This window comes from Eleutherodactylus coqui, unplaced genomic scaffold, assembly GCF_035609145.1.
Source record: "Eleutherodactylus coqui strain aEleCoq1 unplaced genomic scaffold, aEleCoq1.hap1 HAP1_SCAFFOLD_290, whole genome shotgun sequence".
Lineage (NCBI taxonomy): Eukaryota > Metazoa > Chordata > Amphibia > Anura > Eleutherodactylidae > Eleutherodactylus > Eleutherodactylus coqui.
This window is the reverse complement of record NW_027101951.1, coordinates 117,461-143,674: the sequence shown is the minus strand read 5'-3', so window position 1 is coordinate 143,674 and position 26,214 is coordinate 117,461. Positions and strand designations below refer to the sequence as shown.

The window sequence follows — 26,214 nt, the reverse complement described above, 5'->3', positions numbered from 1 at the left end:
CTGCCGCGGCTGTTGTCACCGCACCGTCTGCTGCGGCTGCTGTTGTTGCCCCTGTTGCCGTTCCCGCTTCTGTAAAGCCCGCTGCGGCTGCTACTACTTCTGCATCGCCTACCCCTGCAAAGACCATGCCTGGCCAGAACATTAAAAGAAAGGTTGAAAGCCAGAAAGCTATAGGTGTGGATTTGAGTGCGGCAGCGGAAGCCCAGGTGTCGGAGGTCATCCGCCACCTGGAAGAAATAATAGAGGAGGTGGACAGCCCCATCCGACCGTCTGGGATCATCGGCAGCTTTTCATCGCCAGAGACGGTTTTGTGTCACAGGGAGGGTGGTGGGTTTCAAATCAGTGACAGCGAGGAGGAGTTTGCCGAAGTGGCAGATAGAAAAGCTGCAAAAAAAAGACGTAATGAGGAGGGTGGAAATGAGGCGATGGAAACCAGCAACCCCTTTGAAGCGCTGGCGCCAGATGAAGGCGACCATATGGGGTTATGTTAGGCGCTTTGATGCCATGAACCCTATGCCTTGACTTTATGTTTATGTATGTTTGTATAAAGTTATGGCCCTATTGATCCACTCCCAGAACGTGCGTGTTTTCCAAAGTAAGACCAGGAGAGCAGCCATATTGAGCCTGCTAAAGCAAGAAAGTGCGTCCATAATATGTCTACAGGAATGTGGTATAAGCAGTGAGGTTGGCCCTGGTGAGTGGCCCCACGGAGGAGCCATATGGTCTGGGAGTGGATCAAACAAAAACGATGGAGTAGCGATCCTGATAAATACCAGGAATATAGAGCTACTGAGTCATGAAGTGATAGAGGTGGGGAGATGCGTCTCAGCCACAGTACTATATAAGAACGTAAAGTTGCGTATTATTAATGTGTATGCGCCCACAGGTAAGAGTGAGCGCAAAGCCTTGTTTGACAAGATTAAGTTCTTTATGCAGGGCAGGATGCCCGTCATATTAGTTGGGGATATGAACTGTGATGTAACAAAGTTTCCCCTGGACATATCGGGGAAAACCTTAGTTGAAATTATTACAGATTTTCATTTACAGGATGTACAGGTTTTATGCAATATTTCACCATTTATGCCTACGTATCATGCAGACAGGGGGGGTATTCACTCCCGCCTGGATTTTTGTTTTATATCACATGATTTTACCGCCATTAGTTACAAGCAAAAACCGGTTTTGTTTTCTGATCATGAGAGTGTGTTATGTGAGCTTGTGGTTAGGGAGAGTGTTGTGTGTGGGAGGGGCGTATGGAAGTTAAATGTGAGTCAGCTGGAGTGTGAGGATGTGAGAGTGCAGTATGAATGTGAATACAAACAGTGGAGTAGGAGAAAGGTGGATTTCCCTAACATCTTGGCGTGGTGGGAATGGGTTAAAAGAAAAACAAAAGTTTTCTTTAAGTCTGCAGGTTACAAAAGAGCAAAAGAGAAAAGGAAGGAGTACATAAGGCTCAGTGCCCGTCTGTGCTTCCTTTTAAAGCTCCGTGAGAACGGTATGGAGGTCCAGCAGGACATAATACAGACTAAGAGGGACATAAATAACTACCTGACTCAGAAAGGCAGGAGCATTATATATAGAGCTAAAGCAGACAAGATGGAGCATGACGAAAAATGCACACGTTTCTTTTTTAAGAAAGCTTTTGCCAAGAAACCAACTTTTGAGTGTGTGATGAATGAGGATGAGTGTGAGGTGAGGGGGGAGGGGGTGCATGAGGTGATTGCGGGGTTCTATGAGGAGTTGTATGCGGATAAGTGGAGGGATGAATGTCTTGAGAATGAGGTTCTGAGTGAGGTAGAGGGTAGGCTCGGGGAGGTGGAGCGAGCATCCATTATGCGGGAGGTGACCACAAATGAAGTTTTTGAGGTGATGCAAAGCCTAGCATTAAACAAGACACCTGGGGCAGATGGGCTACCGGTAGAGTTCTACCGAATGTTGTGGAATGTGGTGGGCAAGGATTTGTGTGAGGTGTGCAAGTACATGTGGATGAATGCGGAGATGGCTGATAGTATGCGTGAGGGTGTGGTTGTGCTGATCCCAAAGAAGGGGGATCTGAAACATCTAAAGAACTGGCGTCCTATTACACTACTGAATAGTGATTATAAAATCTATGCCAAGATAATCGCCAACCGTATGCGTGACGTGGTGGAGTGTGTGGTGAGTGAGGACCAGTATTGTGCGGTGCCTGGGAGACGTGTGCATGAGATTTTGTGTCTGATGAGAGATGTGTTGTGGGACTGCAAGAAGCGAAAGAAGAGTGTGTATGTGGTGAGTGTGGATTTTGAGAAGGCGTATGACAGGTTGTCGCATGGGTTTTTGTTTCGGGTGTTGTTGCGAATGGGTTTTCCGGCTGAGTTTGTGTGCAGAGTGAGGAGTTTGTATGAAAGTATCTTTAGCAGAATGTTGGTGAATGGGAAGGTTGGAAGGAGAGTGAATGTGAAGTCTGGAGTGCGTCAGGGGTGTCCGTTGTCACCAGTGGCGTTTATTTGTGCCATGGAGCCTTTGCTCTGCATGATCAGAAAAGATAAGGTGGTGCGGGGGATCCATATTCCTGGCAGCAATGGAAGAGAATGGAAGGTGAGTGCTTATATGGATGATGTGTGTGTGATGTGTGAGTCTGAGTGTGCTGTGAGGAGGGTGAGACTGTTGGTGTCCGTGTTTTGCGGTGCGTCTGCCTTCCGAGTGAATTGGGACAAGAGTGAATGTAAGGTGTTTGGTGAGGCTGTGCTGAGTGCGGATGCAGGTATAAATGGAGTGAATGGTGCCATTAAGATTTTGGGGATCAGCTTTGATAGCAACCTGGATGGAAAAGAGAGCTGGCAGGAGGCAAAACGAAAGGTGGAAAGCCGCTTGAATTTTTGGAGGCTGCGGAGTCTTACCTTTATAGGTAAGACCCTGGTAATAAAGAGCGTGATTTTGCCAATTTTTCTATATATAGCCATGGTTTTTCCACCAGACTACATGACCCTCAGGGGTCTGAATAGGATCATTTTCACCTTTTTCTGGAGGTCTAGGATGGAGCGGCTGAGGAGAGAGGAGGTTATAAAGAGCTGGAGGAAGGGGGGAGTGGGCTTCCCCAACCTAGAAGTCTATTTTGGGTGTAACATCATAGTTTACTTATTGGTGCTGGTCCAGAAAGATTCGAAAGGTGCGTGCATGATGAGGTACTTAGCTGGGAGACTGTGTGTGCGGATGAAGTGGTGTGAGTATGATTTACGTAAGCCAGTGGCGTTTGAGAGTCCCAAGTGGTATGAATGGGTTGTGAGTTTTGTAGTGAAGTTTGAGTTGAGTGAGTGTGAGGTGAGCGTGTTGAAGAATAAGCGGATGGTCCAGAGAATGATTGAGAGTAAGGATGTGGTGTGTGATATCAATTCTGTGCGAGGAGCGGATGTGGAGAGCGTGTGGAAGAAGGTGCGAATGGATGGGATGAGTAATAAGCAGAGTGAGGTAGTATGGCAGAGTCTGCATGGTGTGTTACCGGTACGAGAGTTTCAGCGTGTGAGAGGCTTGGTGAGGGATGAAAGGTGTCCGAGAGAGGGGTGCGGTGGATGTGAGAGTGTGATGCACGTTTTTTGGAACTGCGGCTATGCACAGAATGTATTACGGAGGCTCGGCCCTCTGTGCAAGGAAATAACAGGGGCCACGTTCATTAATTATGGGTTGGTTATGTTCGGGTTTGGTGTGAGTGATTGTGTGAGGCAGAGGTTGTTGTGGCTGTTTATGGCGTGTGTGAAGGAAGTGTTGTGGGATGTAAGGAATGTGTATGTGTTTAAGCGGAAGGATCTGAGTGTGAGGGACAGCGTGAGAATGGTGCTGGGGAAATTATACTTTATTTATTTGTGGGACAAAAGCAAAGGGGGGGTGGATGCGGAGGGGATATGGAAAGTCAAAAAATGGATTGAATTAGTTAATTTGTCAGGAGTTTGACATGTCTTTAAGTTGTATTTGATGTGATGAAGTGTTTTTGTGTTGTGTAAATAAAGCCTTTCAGGTTTAAAAAAAAAAAAAAAAAAATCTGTTCTTATCAGTTTAATATCTGATACGTCCCCTATCTGGGGACCATATATTAAATGGATTTTTAGAACAGGGAGCTGGAAAAAGAGCTTGCTCTGTCCACTCCACGCATTGACCTGGTATTGCAGTACCTCCAGGACCGGTGCACCCCCTTTCCTACAACAGTTTCCAAAAGCAGAAAAACAAAACCGACGAGCAAGAGGTGCAGCGCAGCTGTGGCGGCTGCTGCTACCACCGCCCAAGCACTTTGATTGACACTCAGCCCGTCTGCTCGCAACATTGTATCCACTGAGCAGCTGCGTCTGCCAGAGTGTGCACAGCACAGGTACAACTGGAAGCAAAACAACACACACACCAGTTCATATGGCAGCCGCACTCTATAGTTCGTACCTACCGCTGCGCTAATAGCCAAGTTGGAAACATCGGGCAGGCACAGCGTATCCTGGCAGCCTGCGTCTGTATGCTCCACGTATTCGGGTCATGGGTGTATGTGCAGGGGGCCCGGAGCCCCAGGGGGCCCATAAAGTCTCTCTTCCCCACATTGTAAACCAATGCTATCAATGAAGCTTTATAGTTTGGGGGCCCAGTTCCAGACTTTGTACTGGGGCCCCGCAGCTTCAAGTTACACCTCCGGATCAGGATAATGCTAGGCCATTCCAACCAGCCTGTGTGTGTGACCTGCAGTCGCTGGTAGTCGAAAAGCGGCCGGCCCCGGATGCGCGCTTCAGAGTGGACAGACAGCAGCGGACCCCCAATCACACAGGCCCAAGGCTTGCTATGTAGCACGGAATACCTCATTGGACTGCAGCACTCCACGCGGGCTGAGATACACGCTCCACGTGGGATGGGCAGTATTCGTCCATGAAGATCCAGGCCAACGTTTAGAGATGGAGCAACACTCGGGGAGCAAAGAACTCCAACGAACGGACGTCTACTTTACAAGGATGTATTGCTTTATTCAATGCATGGACACAGAAACAGTTCAACCGCTCGATTACAGACCGCAGTCAATACAGTAAAGAAAGAAATGTGTCTGTTTAATGTAAACTTGCATGGAGCTCGTTTGTCAGCCACTGACTGACTGAATGCTGAAACGTGGTCTGACGTTACATGCACCACCAGGGATAAGGCCTTGCCTATAAGCATTCCCCAGCTGGCAAAAACGGAACCTCCCTGCCTATTCCTCACCATGGAAGAACGGAACCTACCTTTTTTTTAAAAAAAAGAAAGCCACAGCAGCAGCCAACTCGATTTTGGTAGGCCGCTGTCTCCCCCTTGTGTGCTGCATAAAAAATGCACTCCACTAAAAATAACATTGATCCACGAAATAGAGCGTAGGGAGAGAATGAGGCTTCAAGATGAGCCGTCAGGCTATGATAAATTGTATCACACCTGGGCGATATGGATAGATGCCCGGAGCTCACCCCTATTTACTAGGTGGTTACAGACAGGGACATGTGAGTAACACGTTTAAACCACAATCGTAAAGAGAAACAGCAATCCCGGAGCGCCCCCCCCTCCCCCTTTTTGTTTTATTTTCTCTTTCTCCCGTGTCATAGATACCTACCCTCCCTTACCGCTCCCCCCCCCCTTCCCCTGTTTGTACACCTTATAAAATATCACAGACAAACATCATATAGTTCAACTCGAAATTTATTTATTAAGTTTCATTGTCAAAGTTATTTTTACATTGCTTTGAGATAAGGCAAAAGTTTCCCCCCCTCCATGAAACCAATAAAACCTATATTGAATAAAATAAAAATGATGCAGTTGCCGGTAGTTCAGCAGTTGCCGGTAGTTCAGCAGTTGCCGGTAGTTCAGCAGTTGCCGGTAGTTCAGCAGTTGCCGGTAGTTCAGCAGTTGCCGGTAGTTCAGCAGTTGCCGGTAGTTCAGCAGTTGCCGGTAGTTTTGCAGTTGCCGGTAGTTTTGCAGTTGCCGGTAGTTTTGCAGTTGCCGGTAGTTTTGCAGTTGCCGGTAGTTCTGCAGTTGCCGGTAGTTCTGCAGCTTCTTGGTAGAGATAAAGACCATCTCCCGTCTCCCAGCTGCAGCAGAGACTGACTGAAATCGCTGCCAAGCCCGCTATTTATGCTTCTAAATTGATGACATCACAATGGAGTGACATCAGCCTGCCATACACCTGGCTCATGACATCACAAGGGAGTGACATCATCAGCATTCCAAATACCTGGCTCATTTGCATACAGTATGTATGCATGTATGTGTCTATCTATCCTATCCTATCTAATCTATCTTTATTAATTACGTAGAATATAGATATGGATTATTTCTGAATTATAGATTTTGTAGATATAGATTAAAGATAGATTTACGATTGTGTGTGTGTGTGTGATAGAGATATATATATATATGTAAAAAAAATATAAAATCTGTAGTTATGTATGTATGGCGGGGAAAAAAAGGCCTGCTGTATGTTTTTAAGTTCTTCGGATGACCATGCCGCTCTAATATTCTCCTTACTAGGGTCTACTAATGCTGGCCCAGGGGAAGGCAATAAAGCCCTATGGGGCCGAAGCCAATTTCCCTTATTTTAGGTAAAAAGTTTCCATCCGTCCCTACTCGAAATGCGGCTGGCCGAAGAGATCCCTCCAACCGACCGGCCGACGCACCTTCAGAGACAAACTAGTGCTTGCTTCTAGTGTCATCGCCGGCTTAACCCTCGTTTGTAGGGAGCTGACGAGTCCTGCAGCAGCAGCAGGCTCTGCAAGCCTAGGATGCGTGAGCTCGGTGCAAGAGGAAGGACTGAGGGTGTGAGGCTGGGCGCGGTTGAGAAGGCGTGGGGCGGGGCTATGTAAAGTTTTAATAGCTCTCCCAGCTGCCTGGGTGCATTGTGGGTGCGCCCAGAGTGCTGGCTGAGCGTGTTGCCTCAAGCCTTGGAAGTGGAGTTGGGCGGACCGGGCTACAGGTGAAACCCATTTCGGGTTATCGCTTCTCGGCCTTTTGGCTAAGACCAAGTGTCTGTGCTGGAAGTTCTGAGCTTGTCGTACCCTCGGCCCTGAGGCATCGGCGGATTTATTCGTCTTAAGCCTCTTGCTGCTATAGGGGGAGGACCTGCAAAGATTCCTGGGAAGGCGATCGACAATACCCTACTGAAATGGCAGTGAGCATGATGGCTTCAGTGCGCTTTGCTGAGCCTGGTGACCTGCGCATTAAGAATTCCTTCAAAATCGACGTCGCTGAAGAGGTTCGTGAGAAAGTCTCCCTGAGTTTCCTGGTGAGAAGAGTCCTGCTGGAGATCCTGAAGGTGAAGAGAGATGACATCCTGGCTCTACAAGATTCTCCTGGTCGATTTATCCTCACCTTGGACTCTGAATCTGCCTGCCAGAGCTGCTTCTTCTACATCAAAGCAAGTCTGCATGAAGAAGACCTTAAAGGACTGACCTTCGTTGTTTTGTATTCTGGAGGTGAGAAACCGCTGGTTGTCCACATGAACAATCCCCACGTGGACTTAGAGGACATCTCCCGCTTCCTATGGAATTATTGTTCGGAGGTCCGGTTTTCCCATAAGGTTCTGAATGCCGAGAGACTCTGGACTGGTAAATATAAATTCTTTGTGAAACTTCAGCGCAATTCGGAGGGAATTGGTGGACTGAATCACCCTCCATCCAGTTTTTCCATTGGCAGAGATCGAGGGCGTTTGTTCTATCCTGAGATGCCCCTTTTCTGCCGCAAGTGCAATGAGTTTGGCCACACTCATGATAGTTGCAAGGAGGAAGTGGCTATATGCAAAAAATGCTACAAGAAGGGGCATGCAACCGCAGCTTGCCCCAATGAAATTGTGTGCAATATTTGCAACCTGCCTGGCCATCCTTTCAAGGACTGTCCATTAAAAAAGACCCCTAGGTCATATGCTGATGCGCTCAGGAGGCAGCCGGTCCTTGCCGGTACATCAGTGGAGCAGAGGCCACCAGTCAGGCCTCCACCCAAAGAGCAGCCTGCTGGCCCTCCTAAAGAGCAGCCTGCTGGCCCTCCTAAAGAGCAGCCTGTGGACCCGCCTAAAGAGCAGCCTGCTGATCCATCTAATGAGCAACCTACCGGCTCATCTGGCAATTGCACAACTCCAGTGGTCTGCTCAGAGACTCCAGAGGGCCTGGTTGGGGAGGACTCCTCGGCGGCGGCTAAAGGTCTTACTAGTGGGACCTCAGAAAGTGAGGAGATGGACTTTGAAGTACAGAGGAAGAGGAAAACAGGAAAGGCGGAGGGAGGCAGTGCAAAAGTCAAAAAGATGCCCATAAAACTGACTAACATGCAGCCCACAACTGAGACATCTGAGCTTCCTTCCACTACTCGAACCTACAAGCCAGTCCCATCTAGGCTGCAGCTGCCTCCTGATCCACCCCCTTCGGACCCTATTAACATAGAGTTCTCGGACCCATCCGGCAACATTTCAAGCCCGGGTACGGTTGGGATAATGTCCGACTCGGATAGCAGCACCTAAACCATCATCCTATGGCCAGCAACATCCGGATTGCCTCGCTGAATGTGAGGAGTTTAAAGAGTCCTGCAAGAAGGGCTGCTTTATTTTCTTATTTATCAACAGTGAACTGTGATATAATTTTGTTGCAGGAATGTGGCATTGACTTTGATATGAACTATGTTGAACTGAGAGAGAGCTGGACTCTAGGTCCCTCCGTGTGGTCTGGAGATAACGAATGCAAGTCAACAGGTGTCGGAGTCTTGTTCAAGTCCCATGACTTCAAAGTAACATCCTTTTTGCACATTGTGCCTGGGCGAGCTCTCCTTATAAATGCCAGCCTTGGGGGAACAGACTTTAGACTACTGAATATTTATGCCTCTCCAGTAAAAGAAGAAAGATCTCAGCTTCTTCAAGACCTGCAGTATTATCTACCCGGTTCTTTTGCGCTAATAGTCGGTGGCGACTTTAATTGCATCTTGCCTGGTGAGAAGAGATGGGGATCAGATGCGCCACGCAAAGATAAAACTGAAAAACAACTAAAAGACTTGTTGATGGACTTTAGACTTAAAGATGTCTGGCATGAACTACACGCAGCTGACCCAGGATACACTTGGGAAAGCACAACCTCCAAATCCAGAATTGACTTTTTCTTCATAACAGAGCAAGTGATCGCCAAGTCAATTGATTATACCAACAACATCTTTTCTGATCACAAGCTGCTCCTTGCGCAAGTGGAGCTGCCCAGTCTCCATAGAGCTCGAGGTGTTTGGAGGCTCAACACAACATTACTACAAGACCCAGACACAAAAACAGAATTTGTTGCCTTCTACAAAAAACTAAAAAATCAGCAAAGCAACCATGCTTCTCTGCTTGACTGGTGGGAACACAGTAAAACTAAAATAAAAGAATTTTTTGTCAAGGCCAGTATCGCCAGAGCAAGGAAGAGAGCCAGCTGGCACAAGAGGCTCAACACAAAGCTTCAGACCTGTTTTAAGCTCAGAGAGCATGGTGTAGACATGGAGGACATTATTGTAAGTACAAAAAAGGAAATAGCTAAAGAGATACTCTCTAAGGGCAAAGAGCTGATTTACAACTCCAAAGTTAAAGTCCTGGAAGAGGATGAGAAATGTACCAGATTCTTCTTTAAAAAAGTTGTGGCGTCAAAGGAATTAATTAAAGAGCTGGAGGGCGAAACCTCATCAGATGGCATCCTGACTAAAGCCCAAGAATACTATCAAGAGCTCTTTAGTGACAAGTCCATGAATTGGTCCTTTGCTGAAGATGCACTAAACACTTTAGATTGCCAACTAGAGAGATCTGATCAAGAGCTGCTATGTACTGATATCACTTTACAAGAACTAGATGCTGCTACTAAAAGCCTCTCCTACGGCAAAACCCCTGGAGGGGATGGCCTCCCTGTGGAGTTTTACAGAACGTTTTGGGACATTTTAAGTGTGGATTTACTTGTAGTTTTTAAAGAAGCTTTTAAGTGTGATGTTTTACCTCTTTCTTGGAGGAGCGGACTTGTTTCCATGATTTTTAAGAAGGGGGATAGGTCTCACCTGGAAAACTGGAGGCCCATCACATTACTAAATGTAGACTACAAAATTATGTCCAAAACCCTGGTGAACCGTTTTAAAGGAGTTTTAAAAAAAGTGATAAATGCTGACCAAGTATGTGGTGTCCCTGGAAGAGGAGTGCAAGAACATCTTAACACCATCCGGGACATAATATGGTATCAGCAAGAGAGGCAGCAGAATCTGGCAATTTTGTCTCTTGACTTCCAAAAAGCCTTTGATCGTGTATCCCACAAGTTTTTATGGTCTGTTTTAAGAAAAATGCACTTTCCAGAAGATTTTATTAGGCAAATTGCGGTTTTATACAAAGACTCTTTTAGTAAAATTTCAATAAATGGTTCTCTGACTAAAGAAATTTTCCTGCACTCAGGAGTAAAACAAGGCTGTCCTCTGTCGCCAATTTTGTTTATTTGCGCAATAGAGCCCTTGCTGTCAATGCTCAGGAAAGACAAAGTCGTGAGAGGCGTTCCTATCCCCGGTGGTCAAGGCAGAGAAGTGAAGGTCCTGGGCTACATGGACGACATATCCATCTTTTGTACCTCGCCTACAGCACTAAGAAGGGCAATAAGATTGACAGAGTTCTTTTGTGAGGCTTCGGCCTCTAAGTTAAACCTGAGCAAAAGCAGCTGCTTCACTATCGGGAATTGGTCGGACGTGATAATCCCAAATCTCAAAATGCAGTCTGATGCAATAAAGATCCTAGGAGTAACCTTTGACAAGCAGAATGAGGGAACCCAGAGTTGGGAAGCTGTAAAAGGGAAACTGGAGAGGAAGCTTGACTTCTGGAAACTCAGAAGACTCACCTTGGAAGGTAAGATCCTAATCATCAAAGCCCTCCTGCTTCCAATGATGCTGTATCTTAGTTGTGTGTTCCCTCCCAATGACATCACGGTGAAAAGATTGCAGAGAATGCTGTTCCAGTTCATATGGAGCTCCAAGTATGAGAAGCTTAACAGGCAAACCATGCATAAATCTCACCATCTTGGAGGTAAGAATGTGCCCAATGTCAAATTATTTCTGTACTCTAAATTTTTCAGTCTCTGCCTCAGAACCATCTTCCTGGAGAATACCTGGTCCTATTTTTTGAGATATGCCGCTGGACACATTTTCAGAAAGCGTAAGTGGGTGTCTTTTTCTTTGACCGCTCCAGTCCTAATTTTTTCCCCCAAGCAATATGTCATCCTGGAGAAAATTATAAGACTGTACAATCTGGATTCCTTTGAGATGGGAAATCTAAAAGATGCTAAAAAGCTGCTGTTAGAGGTCAAGAAGGCGGAAACCATGACTCCTCTATTGAATTTCTCCTACAACAGATGCGCTTCTATCTGGAAGAGAGTACATGCACCGTACCTAACAAATGAGCACAAGGACATTGCTTGGATGACCGTACACGAGTGCCTGCCTACGAGAGACTTCCAACACCGAAGAAGATTCAGCAACACTGCCATTTGTCCTAGGCAGCATTGCAGTGATGATGAGACTACTTTACATGTCATGTGGAACTGTCACTTTGCTCAAGAGGTTTGGAGAGAATGCAGCCAACTTTTAAAGTTTTTAGCTGGCCTTGATTTTCTGAACCATGAAGTTGTTTTTTACGGACTGTTACCAAATCTTACTAAAGAAAAAGAAAGAGTCTTATGGTGCACTTTAAATTGTGTCAAGAACGCCTTATGGAAAGTGAGAAACATCTTGCTGTTTAAAAGAGACTGCATAAGTGGGAAAGACTGTCTTAAAATGGCGATAAGTGAACTGCATGTATATTATTTGCTTGATAAGAAGATCTTAGGGAAAAGCAAAGGCCTTAGTATGTGGAATTTTCATTTGTGGAATATGTTGATTTGAGAAATGTCTATTTATGCTTGTTTTTCTATGACTAAGTTCAATAAATGTAAACGTAAAAAATCTGTTCTTATCAGTTTAATATCTGATACGTCCCCTATCTGGGGACCATATATTAAATGGATTTTTAGAACAGGGAGCTGGAAAAAGAGCTTGCTCTGTCCACTCCACGCATTGACCTGGTATTGCAGTACCTCCAGGACCGGTGCACCCCCTTTCCTACAACAGTTTCCAAAAGCAGAAAAACAAAACCGACGAGCAAGAGGTGCAGCGCAGCTGTGGCGGCTGCTGCTACCACCGCCCAAGCACTTTGATTGACACTCAGCCCGTCTGCTCGCAACATTGTATCCACTGAGCAGCTGCGTCTGCCAGAGTGTGCACAGCACAGGTACAACTGGAAGCAAAACAACACACACACCAGTTCATATGGCAGCCGCACTCTATAGTTCGTACCTACCGCTGCGCTAATAGCCAAGTTGGAAACATCGGGCAGGCACAGCGTATCCTGGCAGCCTGCGTCTGTATGCTCCACGTATTCGGGTCATGGGTGTATGTGCAGGGGGCCCGGAGCCCCAGGGGGCCCATAAAGTCTCTCTTCCCCACATTGTAAACCAATGCTATCAATGAAGCTTTATAGTTTGGGGGCCCAGTTCCAGACTTTGTACTGGGGCCCCGCAGCTTCAAGTTACACCTCCGGATCAGGATAATGCTAGGCCATTCCAACCAGCCTGTGTGTGTGACCTGCAGTCGCTGGTAGTCGAAAAGCGGCCGGCCCCGGATGCGCGCTTCAGAGTGGACAGACAGCAGCGGACCCCCAATCACACAGGCCCAAGGCTTGCTATGTAGCACGGAATACCTCATTGGACTGCAGCACTCCACGCGGGCTGAGATACACGCTCCACGTGGGATGGGCAGTATTCGTCCATGAAGATCCAGGCCAACGTTTAGAGATGGAGCAACACTCGGGGAGCAAAGAACTCCAACGAACGGACGTCTACTTTACAAGGATGTATTGCTTTATTCAATGCATGGACACAGAAACAGTTCAACCGCTCGATTACAGACCGCAGTCAATACAGTAAAGAAAGAAATGTGTCTGTTTAATGTAAACTTGCATGGAGCTCGTTTGTCAGCCACTGACTGACTGAATGCTGAAACGTGGTCTGACGTTACATGCACCACCAGGGATAAGGCCTTGCCTATAAGCATTCCCCAGCTGGCAAAAACGGAACCTCCCTGCCTATTCCTCACCATGGAAGAACGGAACCTACCTTTTTTTTAAAAAAAAGAAAGCCACAGCAGCAGCCAACTCGATTTTGGTAGGCCGCTGTCTCCCCCTTGTGTGCTGCATAAAAAATGCACTCCACTAAAAATAACATTGATCCACGAAATAGAGCGTAGGGAGAGAATGAGGCTTCAAGATGAGCCGTCAGGCTATGATAAATTGTATCACACCTGGGCGATATGGATAGATGCCCGGAGCTCACCCCTATTTACTAGGTGGTTACAGACAGGGACATGTGAGTAACACGTTTAAACCACAATCGTAAAGAGAAACAGCAATCCCGGAGCGCCCCCCCCTCCCCCTTTTTGTTTTATTTTCTCTTTCTCCCGTGTCATAGATACCTACCCTCCCTTACCGCTCCCCCCCCCCTTCCCCTGTTTGTACACCTTATAAAATATCACAGACAAACATCATATAGTTCAACTCGAAATTTATTTATTAAGTTTCATTGTCAAAGTTATTTTTACATTGCTTTGAGATAAGGCAAAAGTTTCCCCCCCTCCATGAAACCAATAAAACCTATATTGAATAAAATAAAAATGATGCAGTTGCCGGTAGTTCAGCAGTTGCCGGTAGTTCAGCAGTTGCCGGTAGTTCAGCAGTTGCCGGTAGTTCAGCAGTTGCCGGTAGTTCAGCAGTTGCCGGTAGTTCAGCAGTTGCCGGTAGTTCAGCAGTTGCCGGTAGTTTTGCAGTTGCCGGTAGTTTTGCAGTTGCCGGTAGTTTTGCAGTTGCCGGTAGTTTTGCAGTTGCCGGTAGTTCTGCAGTTGCCGGTAGTTCTGCAGCTTCTTGGTAGAGATAAAGACCATCTCCCGTCTCCCAGCTGCAGCAGAGACTGACTGAAATCGCTGCCAAGCCCGCTATTTATGCTTCTAAATTGATGACATCACAATGGAGTGACATCAGCCTGCCATACACCTGGCTCATGACATCACAAGGGAGTGACATCATCAGCATTCCAAATACCTGGCTCATTTGCATACAGTATGTATGCATGTATGTGTCTATCTATCCTATCCTATCTAATCTATCTTTATTAATTACGTAGAATATAGATATGGATTATTTCTGAATTATAGATTTTGTAGATATAGATTAAAGATAGATTTACGATTGTGTGTGTGTGTGTGATAGAGATATATATATATATGTAAAAAAAATATAAAATCTGTAGTTATGTATGTATGGCGGGGAAAAAAAGGCCTGCTGTATGTTTTTAAGTTCTTCGGATGACCATGCCGCTCTAATATTCTCCTTACTAGGGTCTACTAATGCTGGCCCAGGGGAAGGCAATAAAGCCCTATGGGGCCGAAGCCAATTTCCCTTATTTTAGGTAAAAAGTTTCCATCCGTCCCTACTCGAAATGCGGCTGGCCGAAGAGATCCCTCCAACCGACCGGCCGACGCACCTTCAGAGACAAACTAGTGCTTGCTTCTAGTGTCATCGCCGGCTTAACCCTCGTTTGTAGGGAGCTGACGAGTCCTGCAGCAGCAGCAGGCTCTGCAAGCCTAGGATGCGTGAGCTCGGTGCAAGAGGAAGGACTGAGGGTGTGAGGCTGGGCGCGGTTGAGAAGGCGTGGGGCGGGGCTATGTAAAGTTTTAATAGCTCTCCCAGCTGCCTGGGTGCATTGTGGGTGCGCCCAGAGTGCTGGCTGAGCGTGTTGCCTCAAGCCTTGGAAGTGGAGTTGGGCGGACCGGGCTACAGGTGAAACCCATTTCGGGTTATCGCTTCTCGGCCTTTTGGCTAAGATCAAGTGTAGTATCTGTTCTTATCAGTTTAATATCTGATACGTCCCCTATCTGGGGACCATATATTAAATGGATTTTTAGAACAGGGAGCTGGAAAAAGAGCTTGCTCTGTCCACTCCACGCATTGACCTGGTATTGCAGTACCTCCAGGACCGGTGCACCCCCTTTCCTACAACAGTTTCCAAAAGCAGAAAAACAAAACCGACGAGCAAGAGGTGCAGCGCAGCTGTGGCGGCTGCTGCTACCACCGCCCAAGCACTTTGATTGACACTCAGCCCGTCTGCTCGCAACATTGTATCCACTGAGCAGCTGCGTCTGCCAGAGTGTGCACAGCACAGGTACAACTGGAAGCAAAACAACACACACACCAGTTCATATGGCAGCCGCACTCTATAGTTCGTACCTACCGCTGCGCTAATAGCCAAGTTGGAAACATCGGGCAGGCACAGCGTATCCTGGCAGCCTGCGTCTGTATGCTCCACGTATTCGGGTCATGGGTGTATGTGCAGGGGGCCCGGAGCCCCAGGGGGCCCATAAAGTCTCTCTTCCCCACATTGTAAACCAATGCTATCAATGAAGCTTTATAGTTTGGGGGCCCAGTTCCAGACTTTGTACTGGGGCCCCGCAGCTTCAAGTTACACCTCCGGATCAGGATAATGCTAGGCCATTCCAACCAGCCTGTGTGTGTGACCTGCAGTCGCTGGTAGTCGAAAAGCGGCCGGCCCCGGATGCGCGCTTCAGAGTGGACAGACAGCAGCGGACCCCCAATCACACAGGCCCAAGGCTTGCTATGTAGCACGGAATACCTCATTGGACTGCAGCACTCCACGCGGGCTGAGATACACGCTCCACGTGGGATGGGCAGTATTCGTCCATGAAGATCCAGGCCAACGTTTAGAGATGGAGCAACACTCGGGGAGCAAAGAACTCCAACGAACGGACGTCTACTTTACAAGGATGTATTGCTTTATTCAATGCATGGACACAGAAACAGTTCAACCGCTCGATTACAGACCGCAGTCAATACAGTAAAGAAAGAAATGTGTCTGTTTAATGTAAACTTGCATGGAGCTCGTTTGTCAGCCACTGACTGACTGAATGCTGAAACGTGGTCTGACGTTACATGCACCACCAGGGATAAGGCCTTGCCTATAAGCATTCCCCAGCTGGCAAAAACGGAACCTCCCTGCCTATTCCTCACCATGGAAGAACGGAACCTACCTTTTTTTTAAAAAAAAGAAAGCCACAGCAGCAGCCAACTCGATTTTGGTAGGCCGCTGTCTCCCCCTTGTGTGCTGCATAAAAAATGCACTCCACTAAAAATAACATTGATCCACGAAATAGAGCGTAGGGAGAGAATGAGGCTTCAAGATGAGCCGTCAGGCTATGATAAATTGTATCACACCTGGGCGATATGGATAGATGCCCGGAGCTCACCCCTATTTACTAGGTGGTTACAGACAGGGACATGTGAGTAACACGTTTAAACCACAATCGTAAAGAGAAACAGCAATCCCGGAGCGCCCCCCCCTCCCCCTTTTTGTTTTATTTTCTCTTTCTCCCGTGTCATAGATACCTACCCTCCCTTACCGCTCCCCCCCCCCTTCCCCTGTTTGTACACCTTATAAAATATCACAGACAAACATCATATAGTTCAACTCGAAATTTATTTATTAAGTTTCATTGTCAAAGTTATTTTTACATTGCTTTGAGATAAGGCAAAAGTTTCCCCCCCTCCATGAAACCAATAAAACCTATATTGAATAAAATAAAAATGATGCAGTTGCCGGTAGTTCAGCAGTTGCCGGTAGTTCAGCAGTTGCCGGTAGTTCAGCAGTTGCCGGTAGTTCAGCAGTTGCCGGTAGTTCAGCAGTTGCCGGTAGTTCAGCAGTTGCCGGTAGTTTTGCAGTTGCCGGTAGTTTTGCAGTTGCCGGTAGTTTTGCAGTTGCCGGTAGTTTTGCAGTTGCCGGTAGTTCTGCAGTTGCCGGTAGTTCTGCAGCTTCTTGGTAGAGATAAAGACCATCTCCCGTCTCCCAGCTGCAGCAGAGACTGACTGAAATCGCTGCCAAGCCCGCTATTTATGCTTCTAAATTGATGACATCACAATGGAGTGACATCAGCCTGCCATACACCTGGCTCATGACATCACAAGGGAGTGACATCATCAGCATTCCAAATACCTGGCTCATTTGCATACAGTATGTATGCATGTATGTGTCTATCTATCCTATCCTATCTAATCTATCTTTATTAATTACGTAGAATATAGATATGGATTATTTCTGAATTATAGATTTTGTAGATATAGATTAAAGATAGATTTACGATTGTGTGTGTGTGTGTGATAGAGATATATATATATATGTAAAAAAAATATAAAATCTGTAGTTATGTATGTATGGCGGGGAAAAAAAGGCCTGCTGTATGTTTTTAAGTTCTTCGGATGACCATGCCGCTCTAATATTCTCCTTACTAGGGTCTACTAATGCTGGCCCAGGGGAAGGCAATAAAGCCCTATGGGGCCGAAGCCAATTTCCCTTATTTTAGGTAAAAAGTTTCCATCCGTCCCTACTCGAAATGCGGCTGGCCGAAGAGATCCCTCCAACCGACCGGCCGACGCACCTTCAGAGACAAACTAGTGCTTGCTTCTAGTGTCATCGCCGGCTTAACCCTCGTTTGTAGGGAGCTGACGAGTCCTGCAGCAGCAGCAGGCTCTGCAAGCCTAGGATGCGTGAGCTCGGTGCAAGAGGAAGGACTGAGGGTGTGAGGCTGGGCGCGGTTGAGAAGGCGTGGGGCGGGGCTATGTAAAGTTTTAATAGCTCTCCCAGCTGCCTGGGTGCATTGTGGGTGCGCCCAGAGTGCTGGCTGAGCGTGTTGCCTCAAGCCTTGGAAGTGGAGTTGGGCGGACCGGGCTACAGGTGAAACCCATTTCGGGTTATCGCTTCTCGGCCTTTTGGCTAAGATCAAGTGTAGTATCTGTTCTTATCAGTTTAATATCTGATACGTCCCCTATCTGGGGACCATATATTAAATGGATTTTTAGAACAGGGAGCTGGAAAAAGAGCTTGCTCTGTCCACTCCACGCATTGACCTGGTATTGCAGTACCTCCAGGACCGGTGCACCCCCTTTCCTACAACAGTTTCCAAAAGCAGAAAAACAAAACCGACGAGCAAGAGGTGCAGCGCAGCTGTGGCGGCTGCTGCTACCACCGCCCAAGCACTTTGATTGACACTCAGCCCGTCTGCTCGCAACATTGTATCCACTGAGCAGCTGCGTCTGCCAGAGTGTGCACAGCACAGGTACAACTGGAAGCAAAACAACACACACACCAGTTCATATGGCAGCCGCACTCTATAGTTCGTACCTACCGCTGCGCTAATAGCCAAGTTGGAAACATCGGGCAGGCACAGCGTATCCTGGCAGCCTGCGTCTGTATGCTCCACGTATTCGGGTCATGGGTGTATGTGCAGGGGGCCCGGAGCCCCAGGGGGCCCATAAAGTCTCTCTTCCCCACATTGTAAACCAATGCTATCAATGAAGCTTTATAGTTTGGGGGCCCAGTTCCAGACTTTGTACTGGGGCCCCGCAGCTTCAAGTTACACCTCCGGATCAGGATAATGCTAGGCCATTCCAACCAGCCTGTGTGTGTGACCTGCAGTCGCTGGTAGTCGAAAAGCGGCCGGCCCCGGATGCGCGCTTCAGAGTGGACAGACAGCAGCGGACCCCCAATCACACAGGCCCAAGGCTTGCTATGTAGCACGGAATACCTCATTGGACTGCAGCACTCCACGCGGGCTGAGATACACGCTCCACGTGGGATGGGCAGTATTCGTCCATGAAGATCCAGGCCAACGTTTAGAGATGGAGCAACACTCGGGGAGCAAAGAACTCCAACGAACGGACGTCTACTTTACAAGGATGTATTGCTTTATTCAATGCATGGACACAGAAACAGTTCAACCGCTCGATTACAGACCGCAGTCAATACAGTAAAGAAAGAAATGTGTCTGTTTAATGTAAACTTGCATGGAGCTCGTTTGTCAGCCACTGACTGACTGAATGCTGAAACGTGGTCTGACGTTACATGCACCACCAGGGATAAGGCCTTGCCTATAAGCATTCCCCAGCTGGCAAAAACGGAACCTCCCTGCCTATTCCTCACCATGGAAGAACGGAACCTACCTTTTTTTTAAAAAAAAGAAAGCCACAGCAGCAGCCAACTCGATTTTGGTAGGCCGCTGTCTCCCCCTTGTGTGCTGCATAAAAAATGCACTCCACTAAAAATAACATTGATCCACGAAATAGAGCGTAGGGAGAGAATGAGGCTTCAAGATGAGCCGTCAGGCTATGATAAATTGTATCACACCTGGGCGATATGGATAGATGCCCGGAGCTCACCCCTATTTACTAGGTGGTTACAGACAGGGACATGTGAGTAACACGTTTAAACCACAATCGTAAAGAGAAACAGCAATCCCGGAGCGCCCCCCCCTCCCCCTTTTTGTTTTATTTTCTCTTTCTCCCGTGTCATAGATACCTACCCTCCCTTACCGCTCCCCCCCCCCTTCCCCTGTTTGTACACCTTATAAAATATCACAGACAAACATCATATAGTTCAACTCGAAATTTATTTATTAAGTTTCATTGTCAAAGTTATTTTTACATTGCTTTGAGATAAGGCAAAAGTTTCCCCCCCTCCATGAAACCAATAAAACCTATATTGAATAAAATAAAAATGATGCAGTTGCCGGTAGTTCAGCAGTTGCCGGTAGTTCAGCAGTTGCCGGTAGTTCAGCAGTTGCCGGTAGTTCAGCAGTTGCCGGTAGTTCAGCAGTTGCCGGTAGTTCAGCAGTTGCCGGTAGTTCAGCAGTTGCCGGTAGTTTTGCAGTTGCCGGTAGTTTTGCAGTTGCCGGTAGTTTTGCAGTTGCCGGTAGTTTTGCAGTTGCCGGTAGTTCTGCAGTTGCCGGTAGTTCTGCAGCTTCTTGGTAGAGATAAAGACCATCTCCCGTCTCCCAGCTGCAGCAGAGACTGACTGAAATCGCTGCCAAGCCCGCTATTTATGCTTCTAAATTGATGACATCACAATGGAGTGACATCAGCCTGCCATACACCTGGCTCATGACATCACAAGGGAGTGACATCATCAGCATTCCAAATACCTGGCTCATTTGCATACAGTATGTATGCATGTATGTGTCTATCTATCCTATCCTATCTAATCTATCTTTATTAATTACGTAGAATATAGATATGGATTATTTCTGAATTATAGATTTTGTAGATATAGATTAAAGATAGATTTACGATTGTGTGTGTGTGTGTGATAGAGATATATATATATATGTAAAAAAAATATAAAATCTGTAGTTATGTATGTATGGCGGGGAAAAAAAGGCCTGCTGTATGTTTTTAAGTTCTTCGGATGACCATGCCGCTCTAATATTCTCCTTACTAGGGTCTACTAATGCTGGCCCAGGGGAAGGCAATAAAGCCCTATGGGGCCGAAGCCAATTTCCCTTATTTTAGGTAAAAAGTTTCCATCCGTCCCTACTCGAAATGCGGCTGGCCGAAGAGATCCCTCCAACCGACCGGCCGACGCACCTTCAGAGACAAACTAGTGCTTGCTTCTAGTGTCATCGCCGGCTTAACCCTCGTTTGTAGGGAGCTGACGAGTCCTGCAGCAGCAGCAGGCTCTGCAAGCCTAGGATGCGTGAGCTCGGTGCAAGAGGAAGGACTGAGGGTGTGAGGCTGGGCGCGGTTGAGAAGGCGTGGGGCGGGGCTATGTAAAGTTTTAATAGCTCTCCCAGCTGCCTGGGTGCATTGTGGGTGCGCCCAGAGTGCTGGCTGAGCGTGTTGCCTCAAGCCTTGGAAGTGGAGTTGGGCGGACCGGGCTACAGGTGAAACCCATTTCGGGTTATCGCTTCTCGGCCTTTTGGCTAAGATCAAGTGTAGTATCTGTTCTTATCAGTTTAATATCTGATACGTCCCCTATCTGGGGACCATATATTAAATGGATTTTTAGAACAGGGAGCTGGAAAAAGAGCTTGCTCTGTCCACTCCACGCATTGACCTGGTATTGCAGTACCTCCAGGACCGGTGCACCCCCTTTCCTACAACAGTTTCCAAAAGCAGAAAAACAAAACCGACGAGCAAGAGGTGCAGCGCAGCTGTGGCGGCTGCTGCTACCACCGCCCAAGCACTTTGATTGACACTCAGCCCGTCTGCTCGCAACATTGTATCCACTGAGCAGCTGCGTCTGCCAGAGTGTGCACAGCACAGGTACAACTGGAAGCAAAACAACACACACACCAGTTCATATGGCAGCCGCACTCTATAGTTCGTACCTACCGCTGCGCTAATAGCCAAGTTGGAAACATCGGGCAGGCACAGCGTATCCTGGCAGCCTGCGTCTGTATGCTCCACGTATTCGGGTCATGGGTGTATGTGCAGGGGGCCCGGAGCCCCAGGGGGCCCATAAAGTCTCTCTTCCCCACATTGTAAACCAATGCTATCAATGAAGCTTTATAGTTTGGGGGCCCAGTTCCAGACTTTGTACTGGGGCCCCGCAGCTTCAAGTTACACCTCCGGATCAGGATAATGCTAGGCCATTCCAACCAGCCTGTGTGTGTGACCTGCAGTCGCTGGTAGTCGAAAAGCGGCCGGCCCCGGATGCGCGCTTCAGAGTGGACAGACAGCAGCGGACCCCCAATCACACAGGCCCAAGGCTTGCTATGTAGCACGGAATACCTCATTGGACTGCAGCACTCCACGCGGGCTGAGATACACGCTCCACGTGGGATGGGCAGTATTCGTCCATGAAGATCCAGGCCAACGTTTAGAGATGGAGCAACACTCGGGGAGCAAAGAACTCCAACGAACGGACGTCTACTTTACAAGGATGTATTGCTTTATTCAATGCATGGACACAGAAACAGTTCAACCGCTCGATTACAGACCGCAGTCAATACAGTAAAGAAAGAAATGTGTCTGTTTAATGTAAACTTGCATGGAGCTCGTTTGTCAGCCACTGACTGACTGAATGCTGAAACGTGGTCTGACGTTACATGCACCACCAGGGATAAGGCCTTGCCTATAAGCATTCCCCAGCTGGCAAAAACGGAACCTCCCTGCCTATTCCTCACCATGGAAGAACGGAACCTACCTTTTTTTTAAAAAAAAGAAAGCCACAGCAGCAGCCAACTCGATTTTGGTAGGCCGCTGTCTCCCCCTTGTGTGCTGCATAAAAAATGCACTCCACTAAAAATAACATTGATCCACGAAATAGAGCGTAGGGAGAGAATGAGGCTTCAAGATGAGCCGTCAGGCTATGATAAATTGTATCACACCTGGGCGATATGGATAGATGCCCGGAGCTCACCCCTATTTACTAGGTGGTTACAGACAGGGACATGTGAGTAACACGTTTAAACCACAATCGTAAAGAGAAACAGCAATCCCGGAGCGCCCCCCCCTCCCCCTTTTTGTTTTATTTTCTCTTTCTCCCGTGTCATAGATACCTACCCTCCCTTACCGCTCCCCCCCCCCTTCCCCTGTTTGTACACCTTATAAAATATCACAGACAAACATCATATAGTTCAACTCGAAATTTATTTATTAAGTTTCATTGTCAAAGTTATTTTTACATTGCTTTGAGATAAGGCAAAAGTTTCCCCCCCTCCATGAAACCAATAAAACCTATATTGAATAAAATAAAAATGATGCAGTTGCCGGTAGTTCAGCAGTTGCCGGTAGTTCAGCAGTTGCCGGTAGTTCAGCAGTTGCCGGTAGTTCAGCAGTTGCCGGTAGTTCAGCAGTTGCCGGTAGTTTTGCAGTTGCCGGTAGTTTTGCAGTTGCCGGTAGTTTTGCAGTTGCCGGTAGTTTTGCAGTTGCCGGTAGTTCTGCAGTTGCCGGTAGTTCTGCAGCTTCTTGGTAGAGATAAAGACCATCTCCCGTCTCCCAGCTGCAGCAGAGACTGACTGAAATCGCTGCCAAGCCCGCTATTTATGCTTCTAAATTGATGACATCACAATGGAGTGACATCAGCCTGCCATACACCTGGCTCATGACATCACAAGGGAGTGACATCATCAGCATTCCAAATACCTGGCTCATTTGCATACAGTATGTATGCATGTATGTGTCTATCTATCCTATCCTATCTAATCTATCTTTATTAATTACGTAGAATATAGATATGGATTATTTCTGAATTATAGATTTTGTAGATATAGATTAAAGATAGATTTACGATTGTGTGTGTGTGTGTGATAGAGATATATATATATATGTAAAAAAAATATAAAATCTGTAGTTATGTATGTATGGCGGGGAAAAAAAGGCCTGCTGTATGTTTTTAAGTTCTTCGGATGACCATGCCGCTCTAATATTCTCCTTACTAGGGTCTACTAATGCTGGCCCAGGGGAAGGCAATAAAGCCCTATGGGGCCGAAGCCAATTTCCCTTATTTTAGGTAAAAAGTTTCCATCCGTCCCTACTCGAAATGCGACTGGCCGAAGAGATCCCTCCAACCGACCGGCCGACGCACCTTCAGAGACAAACTAGTGCTTGCTTCTAGTGTCATCGCCGGCTTAACCCTCGTTTGTAGGGAGCTGACGAGTCCTGCAGCAGCAGCAGGCTCTGCAAGCCTAGGATGCGTGAGCTCGGTGCAAGAGGAAGGACTGAGGGTGTGAGGCTGGGCGCGGTTGAGAAGGCGTGGGGCGGGGCTATGTAAAGTTTTAATAGCTCTCCCAGCTGCCTGGGTGCATTGTGGGTGCGCCCAGAGTGCTGGCTGAGCGTGTTGCCTCAAGCCTTGGAAGTGGAGTTGGGCGGACCGGGCTACAGGTGAAACCCATTTCGGGTTATCGCTTCTCGGCCTTTCGGCTACGATCACGTGTAGTGATCTAGCTTGGAGGGCTCAGTGATCGTTTTACTGCTTGGCAGTATTCTTGCTGTGATTACGTGTAATCGACAGGCGTTCTGAAAAATGGCTGGTATCCAGAATACTGTTCGTTTCATAGTGGACCCGAAGAGTGGAACAAAGAACACCGTTGTGTACGTCGTCCGGGACATCATTATGGTGGAGATCGGAGTGCCCAAGGAGGAAATTTTCTGCGTCCAAGATTTCCCCAGAATTGGACAATATGACGTTACCTTTTGCGGAGAAGGAGTCTGCTTAAACGTATTTGAGTGGTTGAGGAGCCACAAGGACATCCCGCTTCTACAAGGCATTAAGGTAATCCCCTTATTTGGAATTCAGGAAAAGCCACTAATATTGCACGTCTATAATCCGTATACAGACAAGGACATGATTGTCAGTTTCCTTAGACGATATTGTGACCAAGTAAGAGGAGGAGAAAAAATGACAAACATTCTCGGCATCTTTAATTCAAAATACAAATTTTGGGTCCGATTGAGGATGGACGCCAGTAAAATTGGGGGAGTAATGCACCCACCGGCGAACTTTACCATCGCAGGGAACCGGGGATACTTGTACTACCCGGGGCAGCCTACCTTCTGTAGGAATTGTAATCAATTTGGGCACACCAAAGAAGATTGTTCTAGCGGCCTGGTTTGTAGGAACTGCCAAGAGACCGGGCATCATGCCGGCAGTTGCCCCAAGCCAAAGCGCTGTGACATATGCGGGGATGATGATCATGTATGCAGAGACTGCCCCCTGAATAGACCGTCCAGGGACGCCTGGAAAGCCAAAACCAACGTGGCAGCTACTGGTCGTGAGGCTACCGCCAGCGGTGTCGCAGCTGCTGGTAATGCGGCTTCCACTAGCGGCGTCACACCCGCTGCTGTAAGTGACGTTACTAAAGTGCCTAAGCCTGTGGTGACGGCGGCGGAGACTAGTGCAAACCCCCCCCAGACTACTGACAAGGAGAAGTCTGCCGAGTCAAAAAAAACAAAAGCTGCAGAGGTGAGAGCCCAAGAAGTAGAGGAGAACATTAAAAGAAGGATTGGGCGTCAGAAGCCGGCCGTTGGGAGTACTACTCCTGAAGATCAGGTTGCTGGGGTAATTAGACAGCTGGAGGAGATAATTGAGGAGGTGGACAGCCCCATCAACCCCTCAGGGAACATTGAGGAGTTTTCATCGCCTGAAGCAGTCCAGTGTAAGAGGGAGGGGGGAGGTGGACTCAGCGATTCCAGTGAAGAGGAGTTTGCAGAAGTCGCTGAGAAAAATGCAGCCAAAAAAAGGAAATGCATAAAAAGTAAGGAGACTCTTATGGAGGTCAGCAATCCGTTCGAGGCTTTGGCGCAGGACCTCGAGTGCTCCGGTGAAAGCGGTGAGGAGTTATAAAATGAACTACCATGCATTTATGCATTATGTGTACTTTGTGGTTTAGCCACTATAAGTGCTAAAACGTATATAGTGCATGATATTCGTTATGACGTCTTTGCATGAATTAAGTCACTTGCTGTTAATTTACACCTATCATGGCTCTGATTATATGCTCCCAAAACGTACGCGTGTTTAAATCAAAGGCCAGAAGGGCAGCAATTTTTAGTTTCCTGCGTCAGAAAAAGGCTGACTTAATTTGCCTTCAAGAGTGTGGAATAAACACTGACATTAGCCCGTCAGAATGGCCTTATGGTGCTGCAGTATGGTCTGGGAGTCAATATAACAAAAATGATGGAGTCGGCATATTGATTAATTCTAGAGATTTGGCGCTACAAAGTAGCGAAGTGATTGAGGTGGGAAGATGCGTTTCCGCAGTGCTATCACATGGAGGTACGCAATTCCGCATTATAAATGTGTATGCACCTGCTGAAAAGCAAGAGAGGAGTGTCTTATTCAGTAAGATCAAGTTATTCATGCAGGGAAGAATACCTACCATTCTTATTGGTGACATGAATTGTGACATCTCGAAAAAAGCTCTTGACGTCTCTGCAAAACTGTTATTTGAGTTATGTACGGATTTTCATTTAAGGGACATTCAGCAAGTATGTGGCATATCCCCTTATCTTAACACATACCATGCGGACAGGGGTGGGGTCCACTCCAAGATTGATTTTTGTTTCTTATCAGAGAATTTATCTGCTTTAAGTTATGTACAAGAAATGGCGCCTTTCTCTGACCATGAGTGTTTGCTATGTGGAGTGGAGGTGGGGAAGAGTGTGGTGTGGGGGAGGGGAGTCTGGAAGCTGAGCCTAAAGCTTCTAGAGGGGCAGGATAGTAAAAAACAATATGAAGGCCTGTATAAGAAGTGGAGGGAAAGAAAGGAGGAGTTTGCAAACATCTTAGACTGGTGGGACTGGGTGAAGGGAAAAACTAAGGCTTTTTTTAGGTCAGCGGGATACCAAGTAGCCAGGGA

At 47.3% G+C, this 26,214-nt stretch overlaps 4 non-coding genes and 1 pseudogene across 4 annotated transcripts; all 5 read left to right on the top strand.

Annotated features, from left to right (window-relative positions):
• The first annotated feature begins 3,979 nt into the window (after positions 1-3,979).
• Positions 3,980-4,167, top strand: LOC136593745 (U2 spliceosomal RNA). The gene has a single exon (XR_010788334.1). It is a non-coding gene; the product is annotated as a U2 spliceosomal RNA (small nuclear RNA).
• Positions 4,168-11,877: 7,710 nt separating this feature from the next.
• Positions 11,878-12,081, top strand: LOC136593749 (U2 spliceosomal RNA; annotated as a pseudogene).
• A 2,789-nt stretch (positions 12,082-14,870) lies between these two features.
• On the top strand, positions 14,871-15,061 carry LOC136593738 (U2 spliceosomal RNA). The gene has a single exon (XR_010788326.1). It is a non-coding gene; the product is annotated as a U2 spliceosomal RNA (small nuclear RNA).
• Positions 15,062-17,832: 2,771 nt separating this feature from the next.
• LOC136593737 (U2 spliceosomal RNA) lies at positions 17,833-18,023 on the top strand. Its single transcript, XR_010788325.1, has one exon. It is a non-coding gene; the product is annotated as a U2 spliceosomal RNA (small nuclear RNA).
• Positions 18,024-20,812: 2,789 nt separating this feature from the next.
• Positions 20,813-21,003, top strand: LOC136593735 (U2 spliceosomal RNA). The gene has a single exon (XR_010788324.1). It is a non-coding gene; the product is annotated as a U2 spliceosomal RNA (small nuclear RNA).
• The last annotated feature ends 5,211 nt before the right edge of the window (positions 21,004-26,214 follow it).